The sequence below is a fragment of the Pinus tabuliformis genome, chromosome 7, assembly GCF_031772625.1.
Source record: "Pinus tabuliformis cultivar Carrire ecotype Pingquan chromosome 7, CPIR1, whole genome shotgun sequence".
Classification (NCBI taxonomy): domain Eukaryota; kingdom Viridiplantae; phylum Streptophyta; class Pinopsida; order Pinales; family Pinaceae; genus Pinus; species Pinus tabuliformis.
This window is the reverse complement of record NC_142293.1, coordinates 1898005383-1898023597: the sequence shown is the minus strand read 5'-3', so window position 1 is coordinate 1898023597 and position 18215 is coordinate 1898005383. Positions and strand designations below refer to the sequence as shown.

Here is an 18215-nt window from a genome sequence, read left to right as displayed (position 1 = left end):
CATCCTGCTTGTTGAATTGTATCCACTAAAAGGCCCTTGTTAGGTGGGGCCTACATTTGGTGCATGTAAATGTCAGGTAAAGGCTTTTGAGGGCTTACTTACCTCATAATGTTGTTTAGAATGATGTAAAATTTGAAGTTCTATGCACTAAAGTCCTGAAACAATTGTCATAGGCAAGTTAGAGGCTTCATCGCTATAAATTGAGAGTTTTTTGGTGAGATGGTTAAGTCTCTATCTCGCTATAAATTGTGAGAAAGTTTTTGGTAAGATGGTTCTATTGGCTGAAACTTTTACATGCGAATTCGTTGTAAATTGAGAGTTTTTTTGGTAAGATGGTTCTGTTGGCTGAAAAATTTACATACGAACTTGCTATAAATTTAGAGTTTCTGATAAGATGGTTATGTTGGCTGAAATCTTTATATGCCCTATTTTCCAGGGTTATCTTATACTTGATTGCTTTGGCTTGTATCCAGTACATTCCAAAAAATACTATTCAAAAGTGCCTGACTACGTCTTGTCCAAATTCCTTTTGCTTTTGTAGGGTGTGTCAGCTTCCATCTGACAAGCATAAATATTCTCACCGAAGACATCTTTTACTACTTGATTTTACAGAGTTTAGTCTGCTATATAATGCACAAATTATGTGAACTTCCTATCCTGTTATCACTTAATTAAGATTAGCATAAGCATGTTGTAGCATTGATAAAGTGGGGATTCTTTTAGAAGCTGTAAGGTGATCAAGATTTATCAGATTTTCTTTTCAATTGTAATGTCATGCGGATGGATGTTTACAGTCTTGGGGTTTTACATTCGCTTTGAAGATGACAGTGTGGAGTCTGCTAAATCTGTGAGGCAGTGGAATGTGAAGATAGTTTCAGTATGAGATTTAGACTTTTCTGTTATTGTTTCGAGTATTGTCAAGTTTCCAAGCTCTGCTTCTATAACACGCTGCTTATGGATTTGTCTTGTTCCACATGATGGGATAAATTTCAGTCTATTAGAGCTTATTGTATCATGTACGCTCATTTATTTTGCCATTAATTTTGTCTGCTTATTGTTTAGCTCGTGTAATTTACCTGCAGATTAGCAAACATAAGCGGCATCAAGATAAAGCTGCAGCAATAGAGATTTGGGAGAAGTTGGATGCATACATGTGGGCTAGGAGGTCGGCCTCAATGCTTCTGTCAGCGGTTGCTCTAAACGTACGATTCTGCATCAAACCCCATTTTCTCTTCAAAAATTACCATTTTTTTACTTTTTGTGAGACCTTATGGTTTCTTTCTTTGTTGTTTTGACAGTTGGTGAAAACAACACCTCTTCAGGTTTAGTTTTTTCCTTGGTGAATCACAGTTGGTGAATCACAGTGTTAACATAGATTCTAGTGCTTGACATAGATTCTTAGCACTTCTTGGCCTTGTAGGAAGTAAAATACTCCTTTTAGCCACTGGAGGTTTCCTTTGAAAAGTAGAAGTCACGATCCCAAGTCTATCTGCAAGAATTGGGCAGACTGAAGGAGAAGGCGTTGGATTCTGGACTTCTTGCTGAACATCTGAATTTGAAAGGTGTGTGATTTGGTAGGAGATTGGTACAGCACGAGGTGACAATTTGGGGCAATTGCTGGTATTTTTTGCTTTCCTTCATCGAATAGGAACTGCACCCCACCTTTCTGTTTAGAGATTCCTGGTCAGTGGTATGTTTTCGCTGGATCAGCTAATACAGTGCTTCCCCCTTCTTTCTTAAATCATTTGAATCCACTGGCACTTCTGATCACTTGCACTTCTTATACCGTTGTATTGATGATGTAAAATATGTAAATAATTGTATAGCAAATTCAATGGAGTTGGCCTCTGGATGATCATAGTTCATTGTTTGTGATCGACTTGACTGGGGGTTGGCCTCTGTATAGCTCTGTATCCTCTGTTTCTTTATCAGCCCATAATAATAAAAGTTTATTACAAATGTGTGTGGTGCTTGTTTGTGCTATTGTTCTTTGTATTATGTTTGGCACTTTTTATGAAGTAACCACGATGATGGTACTTCAAGTATTTCGTGGCAATGTTGATTTGCGCTGTCTGATTTATAAGATTTATGTTGTTATTTCACGGGAGGTTGCTATGCGTTGTATCATCTCCATGTGCAGCCGAGGATAGTTAACAACAAATCATGAACTCCTATGGAAAATGAGCTTTCAAAGGATCTAAAGAAAGTGCATTCTCAAGGAATTTATGTCTTATTTTTAAAACTAGGGTTTTAAGTATATCACAATGCCCTTTAAATGTCCTCAAGTCAATGGTAATGGTTGTTAGAGAGCCGTGGACTTACAGGAACGAAGAATAATGAATTTCAAGAAAATGTTGTGTTCAAAGATATCTTTACAGTGTTGAAGTACAAGTAAGCATTGCCTGACATAAAATGGATAACTAAATAATTTTAGTGATAAGACAATCGGTATGATTTATACATGGCTTAAAATTAAAAGTAACTCATCTAAAATAGGAAAACAATCAACGTTAATCATCTTAAATGCATTTGGATCTTCATCTCAGATACTTTGATTTGCAAATCTTGGGGACCTATCTTAGATAATTTGACTTGCAAAGCTTGGGGACCTATCTTAAATACTTCGACAACGACAACGCCAAGCCTCTTGTGACTGTTGACAACTGTTTGGAGAGGGGGTATTCTGTGGTGACTGTTCAGTGTAAAGACAGACCTAAGCTTCTCTTTGATATTGTTTGCAGCTTGACAGATATGGAGTATGTTGTCTTTCATGCCACTATAGACTCTCAAGGCCCACAAACTTTTCAGGTATAGCTCCAGCAACTACAAGGGACTTGATTTTTCATAGGATCTTTGTTTTTTTTCAAATGTTTATTTCCTAATTTGATTTTGTTAAACCAGGTATAGGTGGTTTCAGATCACATCCCTAATGGGGTTAATATTGAATCTAAATTAGGTTAAAGAAGAGTTGGGGTATTTATTTCCATTCTTCTCTTTTGTGATACAGGAGTACTACATCAGGCATACTGATGGTTGCCCCGTGTATTCAGAAGCAGAGAAGCAGCGTGTGATTCAGTGTTTCGAGGCTGCCATTAGACGAAGAACATCAAAGGTATGAGTCCAAGGATCGAATCCATGGTGGAAATTTATTCAAAACCCTAAGACTTGGGATTCCCAGTGCATTCAAATTTCATCCTTTTTAAATTTTAGTCAGCTTAGTGTGAGTTTTGTTGATGATATTTTATGAATTCAGGGTATGTGACTGGAACTCTGCACCAACGACCGTGTTGGGCTTCTGTCGGAGGTGACTCGCATATTTAGAGAAAATGGGATGTCAGTTACAAAAGCAGAGGTGTCAACGCGGGGTGATAAGGTAGCTGATGTGTTCTATGTGACTGATACAGCTGGAAACCTCGTTGATGCCAAGACAGTAGAAGTTGTTCGCCAAGAAATTGGACTAACAATCTTGCAAGTAAAAGACGACTGTATGCATACAAAATCTCCTCCAAGGGAACCTGCCATCCGATTCTCCCTTGGTGATCTCTTCAAATCAAAGTCAAAGCGTTTTCTCTACAGTCTTGGATTGATAAAATCCTATTCTTAGATGTTGTATTTTGGGCCAGTGTTGCACGAAGCGCCCCCCCCCCCCCCGGATCGAAGCTCCGAAGCGCGTCCCGTACGGAAGCGCCTAGGAAGCTTCCTCGGAAGCGGCGCTTCCGAATTCGGAAGCAGCGCTTCGGCATTTTAAGACGCTTCCTGGAATTTCCGAAGCGCCGGCCGGAAGCGCCGCTTCCATGCCTCCGAAGCGCGCTTCGTACGGCGCTTCGGGCCTCCGAAGCACGGCGATTCGAAGCAGGAAGCTGCCGCTTCGCGCACGCTTCCGTACGCTTCGGCGAAAAGGGGCGCGCCCAAGGGAAAAAAAACACTCTTTTTTTAATTTTTTTTTTAAGTTATGTTCACTCAACATTAAGGGGGTGGGTTAGGGTGAGGTTAGAGTGAGGTTAAGGTGAGGAATGAAAATAATAAAGCCCCCATTCATTCCTCATTTTCTCACTTTGAGTTTATGAGAGTTGGAGAAGAGAAGAGAGGAGAGGAGAAGAGAAGAGAGGAAAGGAGAGGAGAAGAGAGGAGAGCTTGGAGGAGTGAAGAAGGAGGAGCTAGGAGAAGGAGGAGGAGCTTGGAGGACTTCATCTACAAGAGCTAAAGAGGTAAGTTCAAACCCCAAACTCCCTTGTTTTTTTGACAATTTTTTTGTATTTTTCTCCTCCCTCTCCTACTCTTTCCCATTGTTTCTACTTGCTCCTTTATTTACAGGTTTTCCACCACCTATATCCATATTCCAAGATGGTGTTCTTTTGGCTTCTATGTATCATTCCACTCTTGGTTTTAATGATGGCAAAGGTGAGGAATAGAAGGGAAGAAACAGAAGAGGACATTGGTGATGGTCCTAATAGGAGTGACCCAATGTATGATGAGGAGGAAGGGTTTGAAGAGGAAGGGGATGAACCTGAAGGGGACACTGAAACACAAGATGGGAAAGCTACATCAACACCCTTGTGGAACTATGTGACCAAACTTGATGGGGGAAAGGGTGGTGGATCTTACAAATTTGTGTGCCCTCATGGTTGTCATGGAGGAAAACCATATTGTGGTTCATATACCCGTCTGAGGAGGCATCTTTGTGGGGTGCTGGAAAGTGATGAAAAAAAGGGTTCTGTGGGGGTACAAATCTGCCCAAACATTTCAGCTGAAGAAAGAAGAAAATACATTCAAATAGAGATGGTTGCACAACAAAAAAACAAGAAACAAATAACTCATTCTGAATCAAGTGCAACCTCTAAATTTGGTAGTTTCTCATCTCCTCATGGTACTTCTGCAAGCTCTGGAGGTAGAAGAACAATAGGGGATTTCCTTAATGTTGCTGGGAGGGATGATGTGGATGGAAAGATAGTCCGTTTTCTTTGTGCTTGCGGTGTACCATTCAATGTGCTTCGCTCTCCCTATTGGCATGAAATGGTAAAGGCCATCAATGAAGCCCCAAAAGGATACAAGGCCCCCAACTATGAGAAAGCTAGAACAGTGTTATTAGAAAGAGAAAAAGCTAAGGTTCAAAGAGCTTTGTCACGTTTTACAAATGAGTGGGTAGATTCTGGGGTATCCATTGTATCAGATGGGTGGACAAATATTAGAAACCAACATTTGATAAATGTTCTTGGTGTTTCTTCTAGTGGTGCAGTATTTATTGCATGTCATGACTCCTCCTCCATCACTGCATCTGCACAAAACATTGCAGATCTCCTATTTAAATCAATCAAAGATGTTGGTCCGAATAATGTGGTTCAAGTGATCACAGATAATGCAGCAAATTGTAAGGCAGCAGGAAAAATTATTGAGCGTACTCATCCACACATCTTTTGGTTTGGGTGCCTGGTTCACACATTGAACCTTTTGATGCATGATATTGTGAAACACAAAGAATGTGGGTGGATCGCTGAGGCTTACAGGAGAGGGAAGCAGCTCATTAAATTCATCACAGGGCATACAAGGGTAAACTACTTCTATGGCACTTACTCCAAGTTGCAATTGCTTAAAATTGCAAAGACAAGATTTGCTAGTTATTACCTCACCTTTAGGCGGCTAGTGAAGGTGAGACAAGCTTTAACTAATCTGGTGTGTGCTGAAACATGGGATGAAATTAACACTGACATAGATGGTGCTAATGCAGTCAAGGACACTGTTCTTGAAATTTACTTTTGGGGACAGGTTAAATATGTTTTGCAATTCACCAAACCAATTTATTACATGATCAAGTTTGCAGATTCAGATCGACCAGTAATTGGGGAGGTGTATGAGCAAATGGATAGCATGTTGGGGCAGATTAAAGACATTGTTGAGCCTAGAGATATCACCTTGTACAATTATATTCGTGTAGAGGTGGAAAACCGATGGGAAATGCTAAATGTTCCATTGCATGCATTAGCATATGTTTTGACACCTAAATACTATCATCCATCATGGCTTTCAACACCAGCACCTGGGGGGGGAGTAGGAGAAAACCACACCAAGATCAAGAGGTTCACAAAAAATATATGGCTGAATTGAGTAAATTAATCCCTGATGAGGAGGAGGCTGCATTGGTACGGAGACAGGTGAGCAACTATACGCTCAACACTGGTCCATTTTGGAGCATGCCTGCAATTAAAGATCGAGAGACTTTTTCTGCTCTTGAGTGGTGGAACATGCATGGAGGGGGTACTCCACTTCTACAGAGTTTGGCATTGCGGGTGCTATCACAGGTGGTAAACACTTCTTCTGCAGAGAGGTGTTGGAGCTCTTATTCTTTCATCCACAGTGTTAAAAGGAACAGGTTGAATTTAGATCGGGCAGAGAGCTTGGTTTATGTTCATTACAACTTGTGATTGTTGTCCCATTACTGTGAAGATGCAAAGTCTAATAAAGACTTGTTGATTTGGGACAAGAATCCAGAGGAGCCCAATTTGGAGGATGGAGTGTTGCGACTAGAGCAATTAGAGGATGCTCTTATCCACGTATGTCCATTGTGGTATGAATTTTCCAATTTTCCCTTATAAAGCATTTCTCCAATTCATGTTTTTGATTTTTTTGTTAACTAGTGTTTTTTTTTTTGCATGAATTTTTTGAGCGATTCTAGGATGATGATGACCGTGTTGATATGCCACCACCCCCACCCCCATCTGGTCCCTTGGTTCCTAGGTTCCATGGTTCAACACCAACAGCAGGGGGTTCTTCTTCATCAGTTTCAGTGCCACGACTTCCACAGGCACCATCTTCTTCATTGCCACCACGTGGAGGCCCGCCACCACGTTCTATTCGTGGTGGAAGGAGGAGAGATTAGTATATATATTCACAATCTACTACTTTTTGTCATAGATTACTCATTAGACTTGTAGACTTGTGAATTTGAATTTTGAACCTTTTTGGCTTGGCGGTGACCAAGTGACATATTTTGTAAACATTATTATTTGAATTTTGGACATGACAAATGTTGACAGTTGCTCACTTGCTAGATAAATCATAATATGCTCTATGTTTTATGTTTTATAATATGCTTAAATGTTTTATGTTTTATAATATGCTTAAAAATTTGATGTATGTTTGTAATAGCTAGAATATAGATGATTGTTGTACATACTAGTAACTACAATGGAATCATGGATGCCATATCTATCTTGATTTATGCAAAAATATGCATGTTTTCATGTCTTCTACAATTAATTTGGTATTTGGGATGTTTGTTTTGAGTATAAATGCAAAAAAATAAAAATAAAAAAAAAATAAAAATATATATATATATATATATATATAGCAGACGCTTCCGTGGATGCTTCGCTTCCTAGATTTTTGGAAAATGACGCTTCGGCGTCCCCGCTTCCAAAAAACGCTTCCGCTTCGCTCCCGCTTCGTGCAACATTGTTTTGGGCCTCTTGCAATGGAATTAAGTAATTGCCTTTGAAGGTTGTATGTATGGATGATGGTTCTCTAAAAACCATCGTCGTTCATCTGTTTTCCACTGTGACAATTACCTTGCTAAAGACAGAAATTAGGTACAGCAATGCCAGGATCTGGAAAGCACAATACCACTGGGATTTGCCAAATATGATTTGTTGATCATCGAACAGAAGACCAGCAATGGAGAACTATTCACCACACTGGCCGAACATGGCCCTGTCATTTGATGACCCAGGAATTGCGAAATTGACCTCATCATAGAGAAGTGTGCAAAATTGATAGATCTCAAAGAAGACAACACTAATTACAGTGGTGGTAGGAGAAAGGAACTAAATCCACCTAATCTAGAATTGCTTATACAAGTTGTACAAATTACAAGCTGATAAATAGTCTTTGTTCTACAAAATGACAACTCTTCAAACTACACAGGTAAAGACCATTGATGAATCACAGTGTTAACATAGATTCTAGTGCTTGACATAGATTCTTAGCACTTCTTGGCCTTGTAGGAAGTAAAATACTCCTTTTAGCCACTGGAGGTTTCCTTTGAAAAGTAGAAGGCACGATCCCAAGTCTATCTGCAAGAATTGGGCATATTGATGGAGAAGGTGTTGGATTCTGGACTTCTTGCTAAACATCTGAATTTGAAAGGAGTTTGATTTGGTAGGAGATTGGTACAGCACAAGGTGACAATTTGGGGAAATTTCTCGTATTTTTTTCTTTCCTTCATCGAATAGGAACTGCACCCCACCTTTCTGTTTAGAGATTCCTGGTCAGTGGTATGTTTTCGTTGGATCAGCTAATACAGTGCTTCCCCCTTCTTTCTTAAATCATTTGAATCCACTGGCACTTCTGATCACTTGCACTTCTTATACCGTTGTATTGATGATGTAAAATATGTAAATAATTGTACAACAAATTCAATGGAGTTGGCCTTTGGATGATCATAGTTCATTGTTTGTGATCGACTTGACTGGGGGTTGGCCTCTGTATAGCTCTGTATCCTCTGTTTCTTTATCAGCCCATAATAATAAAAGTTTATTACAAATGTGTGTGGTGCTTGTTTGTGCTATTTTTCTTTGTATTATGTTTGGCACTTTTTATGAAGTAACCGCGATGATGATACTTAAGGTATTTCCTGGCAATGTTGATTTGCTTTGTCTGATTTATAAGATTTCTGTTGTTATTTCACGGGAGGTTGCTATGCGCTATATCATCTCCAAGTGCAGCCGAGGATAGTTAACAATAAATTGTGAACTCCTATGGTAAATGAGCTTTCAAAGGATCTAAAGAAAGTGAATTCTCAAGGAATTTATGTCTTATTTTTAAAACTAGGGTTTTAAGTATATCACAATGTTCTTTAAATGTACTCAAGTCAATGGTAATGGTTGTTAGAGAGCCGTGGACTTACAGGAACGAAGAATAATGAATTTCAAGAAAATGTTGTGTTCAAAGATATCTTTACAGTGTTGAAGTACAAGTAAGCATTGCCTGACATAAAATGGATAACTAAATAATTTTAATGATAAGACAATCGGTATGATTTATATATGGTTTAAAATTAAAAGTAACTCATCTAAAATAGGAAAAACAATAAACGTTAATCATCTTAAATGCATTTGGATCTTCATCTCAGATACTTTGATTTGCAAAGCTTGGGGACCTATCTTAGATAGTTTGACTTGCAAAGCTTGGGGACCTATCTTAGATACTTTGACTTGCATAACTTGGGGACCTTGGATGAATCTAACCAATTAGTAATTTGACCTTCCATTGTGAATCAACAATATCCATAAAAGGTCAAATTGTATGATGAAATTGATGTTTCAAAGCTCATTTGTCAACACAACTATCTGAAACTTTTTAGAGGTGAAATTGTCTTATGTACACTCTACCATGATTGCAATTTTTTAAATCCAAAACATAGTTCAAAGTTTCGTAAACTTGTCTTTTGTTAATGACTCTGCAAAAATACTAATGATGTGATCACTTATCTTGCAATAAATAAGATTCACAATATCTTTATTTTGTCAAATAATGGGCATGAAGCCTCCACATACACTATTTTACTATGAACAAGAAGATTCACAATATCTTTATTTTGTCAAATAATGGGCATGAAGACTCCACATACACTATTTTACTATGAACAAGAAGATTTTGTATTGCATAACACATTGGAATCTATTGCTCAAACGAGAAGCTAACCTCATCCATTATGTGGATTCATTGATTTTGTCAACATTAAATGCACCCTTATATTCAATTTTAGTGGTCAATAGTTCTGCCTGCTTCTTACAAGACCAAAGTAACTGACTAGTTTCATATTCTCAATGCAGTACTTCATACTGTGCTAATATGTATCTTTCATAAACAATCCTTTTTGTGGCCTCTAAGCAGCTCTCTTTCATATCCTACATGGATTTGTAGACCACACTAACATCAAATAATATATCAAATCTGCTATGAATCAAGTAAATGAGGCTCCAGTAGTCTTCTTGTAGAGAGTACCATTAATTTTCAAAGGCACACTCAGTGAATTTTCAAAGGCACACTCAGTCAATGTCTCTCTTGATTTATATGGTGCCAAAAATGGTTTATATTATTCCATCCTAAAAATGTTTAATGAATGGCGATTTATATTTAGGTAAATAAATATATTGTTATCCATTTGCAAAACTTGGCTTCCATAAGGAAAAATACAACACACTCAGGTTTGTAATTCTAAATATCTCTATTTATTGTTTTTTCAAACCCAAAATTAGGTTGACACTACTTCAATTTATGATTAAGTCACCAACATGTAAGTATCATCGCTTGCACATTTATGATTAAGTCACCAACATGTAAGTATCATCATTTGAAAAATATAAACACTACAATCAAATTCATGATGCTTGAAACCAAAACTAATAATCAATCAATCTTCTTATACCACACTATGGAGGCTTGCTTCAAAGTGTAAAAGGATTTCTTTAGTAGGATGTATGTTATAACTCTTATACAGAATGAATAATGTGTGAAAGAATAAGTAGATAAGAGTTCATATTTGCAATAGGTGCAAAGATTTCAATGTAGCCAATATGAATATGATCTTGTTGAGAGAAGATTTTTGTCACAAGTAAATTTATGTTTCTCAATAACATTTGTAGATGGTAAATTTAGTCTTGTAGACCATTAGACATTTCATCACATTCTTTCTTTATGCAGATGGTAAATTTAGTCTTGTAGACCATTAGACATTTCATCACATTCTTTCTTTATGCCTGGGGAACTAAGTCAACTTTTATTTTTCATCAAAGGAATTGCACTCTTTAGTCATATCATTCTCCCATTTAGATTAAACTTGTGCATCTGAATGTCTATTGAGATCAATTCCTTTAGGATACATGCCATGAAAGCAACACTAACACACTATTTCTATCAAGTCTTTCTTGAGTCATTTATCATACCTACATTAACATCGACAACTTCAATGTCTTAGTCAACCATTGGAGAAGACAAATGTCCCTTATAGATGGAATTTTTGTATTAGATTCACCATGAGAATTCATAGTCAAATGATTAGATAAGCCATTGCTTGTAGTCAATTATATGGAAAAGATCCACTCGAAGTGAAATCTGTTACACTAGTTGATTGCCTAGTGGAAAAGCTAGTCAATGCATTAGTTAAGGTTGTATAATAATACGCTGATATAGAATTTGTCCTAATCTCAAATGCATCATTGCTTAATAATCCATATGGGGACTTTAGTTTGGCAATCCTTGGAAGTCTACTTGTTAAAAGACAACATCCCACCTGCAAATAACTTTTCATTTTATTAGAATGAACAATTTGTAGGCATTTGCCAATTTGTAGCAATTTGTAACCTTCATGGCCAACCTTCAAGCAACAAAATTTGTTACAATTAGATGATTTATCAAATAAAGAACAGAGCTTCATACATGTATGATTTTTCTTTTTGCAATCATGACTCCCATCATGACCTGCCAAATTTCGGCATTCCTCCAATTCATTTCCTTGGTGTGATTCAAGAGAGCAATATGTGCACCTTTCATCACAACAATGGTTACCCATACAAGAGTGATCAGAGGAATGGCCCTTCTCTAGAACACACTACCAAAAACATACAGAACATTTACAAACACATACAGAGAGTCCCTGTTTCAGTTCTGCAAGTGATAAAATTGCCTCCAGTTGCAACTTGTGTACATTAGCATTCCCAAAAAATTCTGCAGTGTTGCAGTGAAGCCACTTTTCAACACGATACGCCGTCTATCAGACAATGCCACTAAGAAATCGAGAAATTTAGAGTGCCAAAAATCACCATTTTTGCCTCTCCTTTCCAAGACACATTCTAGTTTCGATATGAGACAATACAAAATTTTGCCATTTGACATAGATTCATCCAGAGCTGCAAGCTCCAAGCCAGTGTCATGCAAATCTAGAAGGAGATCCCCAATTACCATTGGAGCGTCACTTACCTCTTCCTCTGAGTCAAATTTGGCAGCCTTCAAACACTGAATCATGATTAGATAAGCCATTGCTTGTAGTCAATCATGCATGGATTCATTTGACTATGAATTGGCTCTGGATAAGACAAATGTATTGCCTGCATTCCAAATTGTGGTCAAGGAGATTTACACTAATGTGAGCAAGAAAATGCTGAATTCAGATTCCTATAAGTCTCAATTGTCTCTCAACAGAGTTAATATTATGGATGTATATGGAGATGGGGATGGAGTGGAACCACCCAAGACAAAGAATTATTGCTGCTGAGGATTCAGAGAAAAAGCTCCTTTGTTTCTGGGCCTTCTTCAAACAATTGTCTGTGTCCTTAATTGGAAGAACAAATATGCAGCATAAGCTATCAGCATGATGATGCTACTGACTCTAGACAGTTGTAATGTTGATACAGCTTCTTCACTATATGCCATAGATTGTTGAAGGGCCAAGGGTGCATGAGACACAGTGAAGCCATCATGAGAAGACTGGAGTCGATTCCAGAAATAACCTACGTCATGTAGCAATAAAACACCCATGGTTAGGCCCTAATGAATGAATATCATGAGCAGGTCGGACTTGTTTTGGTGGCCTAGGTTGTTAAAGAAAAACTAAAAATATATCACATGCCTTGTCAAACCGTTGTTCTTTTTTCATGTTGGCAATTCCTCCACAAAATAGAGATGTGCCAAGCACAAAAAGTAAGTTGGAAAGCACAGAGCCTAGTAGAGAATACTTGACCACATTGGTCTTGCCATGGTAAAGTGCGAACACTGCAATGAGCATCTCTGTTGCATTTCCACATGTGGCTTTGAGCAGCCCGCCAACTATAGGAGAATTAATTAACAATATATTTGCATCAGTTACTTTGAAATGTCAAACACTTTCTCATATATATCAATTAGCTGATATCTTGTATCCACAAATATGAGTACATAGTCCATATACATATAAGAATCTCACTTGTTGGTCCAGTGTAGAATGCAATTTGTCTGCAGCAATTTACAACAAAACATCAGATTGTAAAACCAACAAACATAATATTTTATGAAGTCACTGCACTGCAGTGACCATTCCAAGTGTATAAACAATTGTAGTACAAGGTATAGATTACACATAACCTATATACATATACCATGCAATTTTTCACTTACTCGGTGACAAAGGCTATACGTTCAGCAAGAGGTGCAAGGCCAAGCAAACTTATGATGAACACCCAAACCTGCAAACAAAAGAATGTGGAAAATGATGCCAGAAAAACTTACAGAAAATGTCAGAAATGATAAAATTTCAAGTAGCATGAACCCTCCGTCCTTTCTATTGATAAACTTACAGAAATGATGCTAATTTCAATAAAGAGCTTGAAAGACAACTTGTTATTGTTAGATTGCTTACAATAGATGGGCTGGAGCTTCCATTTCTAGTTGCTCTGTTTCTTCCACTCAAAGAGGATGAGTTCATTTCCATCACGTATTCCTCCAACATGGCTATCTGCAGCTTTCGCATCCATATTCAAATTAATGTTGTTCATAGGCCTCAGACATTGATACCTATTTCCAACATCTGCACTTAAGGTCCACAGAACAGACTGCTCTGCCTTGTCATGATTATAATCTGCCAAGTATATCTGTTCAAAAACATTCAACAAAAACTATGGATTAGGGGACCACCGTTGTAAACAACTCTGTTGCAACCCATAATGCCCAAGACCCTGGCATTCCGAAACCCTGAGTTAAGGTGGTTTATAGCATTGCAGTGAATAAGACTTCTCTACATATCCAGAGGAGAGGCTATATTAAACAATGAAACTAAAAGGAAAAGGGAAATAGAAAGTTTTACCTGGTCCCATTCTTTATCCCCGTGTTTCAGAGCATGTTTGGCATTCCGAAACCCTGAGGTAAGGTGGTTTATAGCATTTCAGTGAATAAGACTTCTCTACATATCCAGAGGAGAGGCTATATTAAACAATGAAACTAAAAGGAAAAGGGAAATAGAAAGTTTTACCTGGTCCCATTGTTTATCCCCATGTTTCAAAGCATGTCTGGTGGCCTTGTATATCGATATGGATACCTAGTTGTTGTTCAAATGAATTCATTTGTTTAACTTCACCTTCAACTAGGCAATCTTTAAGGTGTCTAAACAAGTTCAATGGATATTTATGACTACTTTTATTCTATTTCATAGCCACTTTAACCCCTGAATAGGGTTTTCGGCATGGATTCCTCAATTCAAACTCATTATCATCGACACTTGCTTTCAAAAAAGCCCATTCACATTTCAATATTCTTCCACACACTATGCCTTACGGCGTTTCCTTTGCAACATTAGGTGCAAATGCTAGTTTAATCATTCTAAAAAATCTTTTATTATAAAAAGAAATATCTTCGAAGTATAATGCATGGTACTCACTTCGTCCAAGCACCAGATGAGACGGTAGAATAACCATGAAAGTCTTTGAAGCCGACGGAATTGCCTGGCTCCACATAAATTACGCATGTCATTGAAGCTCAAGGCACTCGCTTGAGCCAAATAATTACACATGTGAGAGATGTTGCTGCCTCAATTCTTGTATTTTTCCCCGGAGTTGGGTCATCCTTAATTTTAAATTTGAATATTAATGGTAAGCAATGAATTGGGAAGGTGTGCATTCATTTTAAATTTGAATATTAATGGTAAGCAATGAATTGGGAAGGTGTGCATTCATTTTAAATTTGAATATTAATGGTAAGCAATGAATTGGGAAGGTGTGCATTTGGATTTAATTGTAAACGCTATGCATATTAACTAATTTATACCTACAGATATATTTATAACTGGTTTATTTATTCTCCCCATCTCCAATAAACCAATTCTAAATGCAATGAATCCGAGTGCTTTAATAGGATATTTTTTTTTCCAGAAGGAAAAGTTGTATGTATTATATTAAGATGATATAAAGATCGTGGATACATAGGGCGAGATGCCACAGGCAAGATGAAGTATTGATCCAGATATACAATGGAGGCAAAGCCTCAGCCAGGAACCAAAGCATTTTGAACAAAGCCAAAATATGACAATCGTGAGAATTAGAAGCATATATAGTCGACCAAAACTGCTGAACCAAAGGTGCATGCAGAGGAAGATAGTGCCCCGAAGAAGTCCGATAGCACTAAAAGAACTGCCCAGGATGAGGCAGAGAAAATTCAAAAACAAACAGATATATATATAGAAAAGGCTGTATGAGAAATGTAGCAGAATAGTAGACGCCAAAAGAGCCCATCCTAGGACGGATCAGGCAAAGACCCCCGAATAATAGGAAGAATGGAGAAAAGTGGAAGGGGGCAGTCCTGAAAGATGCGCCGGCATCGCCACTTCCAGATATTCCAACAAGTTGTAATGAAAAGAGCCTGCCAGATTGGGCATTGTGTGCCCCACCAGGAGAAAGCATCCTGTACAGAAGAAAACAGCTTGTGAGGAAAACCGAAGATGCAGGAGAGTTCATACCAGAGAGCTGTGGATGCTGAGCACTGAAAGAACATGTGGAAGTTCGATTCCAAAGCCACTTGACAAAGATGACATCTACCGGGCCCAGACCATCCTTTCTTTTGTAGAACATCCCAGGAGAGATTCTTGTTGGAGAAGAGGAGCCAAGAAAAGAGAATGGATTTGAGAGGGCAGGGGGCTTTCCAGAGAATGATAGGAAAGACAGAAGGAAGAGAAGGTAAAGCAGCAGAAAAAACAGAGTAAATGTTCCGGACAGTGATGGGGTGAATAGAGCTGCTGGTGGACCAGATTAGTTCATCCTTGGTGCCAATTTGGAGAACCCCGCGGTGAGTGAATCTGGATATGAAGGAGAGCCATAATTGACGGAGGGGGGGGGAATGTCAAGCTGAAGGTCAGATTTCCAGATTGGCTCAAGAGAGGACCAAGAGTGAATGAGATGGTTCCAGGTAAAGAGGCCCCTAGAGTGAAAAAAGGAGAGTAAAGGCGGAGGGATCATAGACTCAAGGTTGTGTAGGGTAGGATCGATACCAATGAAGACAGCCGAGCCAGTAGAAAGAGTCCATTTTAAGTTGGAAAGGAAGAAGGGAAGGATCTTTTTGAAGCTATGCCAGATAGGGGAACCACTCCTGATTCCGAGAGAGGACCTTCTGTGCCAGAACGCCAGATTCCTTCCTTTCAGGTACTTTTTGTTGATCAAGGTACTCCACGGGCTGTTCCCAAAAATGCCCCTGTGCAGAGATTTGCAGATGAGCGCTTCTCCAAAAAGATACATATTTAGAAGTCCCCAGCCGCCCTTTTCTTTAGGACGAGTAATGGTGTCCATCCTGACAAGGTGAAGCTTTGAGTGGAAGGATCGTCCACCCCACAGAAAATTTGAAGCTATGGATTTCATTTTCTTGATAACAGAAGCAGGGAGGAAAAAAAGGTGGCACCAATATACCGCAAGTTGGGAGAGAACCGCTCGGACCAAAATATATCGACCAGCAAGGGACAGAAAGCGAAATTCCCATGATGAGATCTTGCTATAGAAGCGGTCAACTAACCAGGCCCAGTCCTGGCATCTATATCTCGTGGGTTTTAATCGGAACCCCAGATAAGAGAAACCTTGCTTTATCTGACGAAGATTGATCTGAAAACGTTCAGCGATCCAGAGAGCCAAAGCCGGGTTTGAGTCGTTGTGGTATAAAACAGATTTGCCACAGTTGATCTTGAGTCCAGTAGCGCCTTGAAACCTCTTAAAAAGCATATAGAGGCAGATCCAAGAAGATTTACACAGAATTGCAAAAATTAAGATGTCATCGACGAAGAGGTTGTGGGAGAGGAGGACTTCTCTGCAGATTTTAACAGGCTTACATCTACCGTCCGCTACAGCAAGGTTGATGTGTGCGCTAAGACAGTTCATCACCAAAATAAAAAGGAGGGGAGAGAGAGGGCATCCCTGACGGAGCCCTCTCTCTGCTTGAAAGAAAGAGGATGGGATCCCATTTATAATCACTGAGAAGTGGGCAGTTTCGACGCATGACATGATCCAGCTGACAGCCAAGGGCCTCAATCCAATTTTGGCAAGGAGAATTCTGAGGAAGCTCCAGTCGACGCAATCAAAAGCCTTTTTAAGATCAATTTTAAGTGCTGCAGCGTCGATGTTCTTCGAGTATATGGAGTAGAGGCATTCCTGTGCCATGGCGACTGCATCCATAATGAGTCTGTCCTTTAGAAAAGCATGTTGATCCTTTGTAATGAAGGAGTTGAGAACTTTCTTCAGTCTTTCGGCAATTATTTTAGTAATGATCTTGTATAGCGAGTTGCACAAAGCAATCGGCCTGTAATCACCAAAGGATGTGGACTTTGATTGTTTCGGGATCAATGCAATGAAAGAGGCCGAGAGAGCACTATTAATACTTCCGGAGAGGCGAGAGGCATCGACCATACCCAGCAGACCGGTTTTAAATAGATCGTAAAAGTGGGAAAAAAATTCCACCGGCAAACCATCAGGACCGGGGCTCTTTTCTTTTTTAAAACCCCTGATGGTTTCAGATAGCTCCTCCTCCGTAACCGGTTTGAAGAAGTCGTCGTTGGCAGCGTCGTCGAACATGATCGGCAGAGGGTCCACAGCCCATAGCGAGTCAGATATATCACTGTGTTGCCTCTGGTATTGCTCCTTGAAGAATCTAGTTGCTTCTGCTGAAATTTCCTGGTGGGAGAAGATACATTCTCCGTCATCCTTCTGTATTTTCCATATGGCGTTTTTTGATCTGCGGCCATTTGCATAATTATGGAAAAATCTGGTATTCCTGTCCCCCTCCCTGAGCCAAGTAGCGCGACTTTTTAACCTCCAAGTAGCTTCCTCTTTTAATAGAAGTTGTCTTTTCTTTCTTTCGAGGGTACAGATGAGGGAGGCCATATCTAGAGACCTGCCATTTAGCTTCTAAATGCAACGAATTTGAGTAAATGGAAGAAGAAATGAAGTGATACACATAAATATATTTATCCTTAACTGGATAAAAACAAAATTTAATATTTATTTAATAATATTTTTAAGGATCTCCCATGGGTGAGAAATAGGTAATCACTCCTATGCGTATATGATGATGGCAGATACTTGGCCGATGGTGTGGGACCAACTTCCTTATCCTTTCAAGGTGATTTCAGTACAAGTAACGTTAATGCGAGGCGTGTGAATTGCCTATCATTTTTGTTGGGAGAGGGAGCAGACGATCGTCAAAGGTATATGGAAGGTGGC

General features: G+C 38.9%; 1 pseudogene; it reads right to left on the bottom strand.

Moving 5' to 3' along the window:
* Positions 1 to 13412: 13412 nt before the first annotated feature.
* Positions 13413 to 14006, bottom strand: LOC149256057 (ricin B-like lectin R40G3 pseudogene; annotated as a pseudogene).
* Positions 14007 to 18215: the final 4209 nt, after the last annotated feature.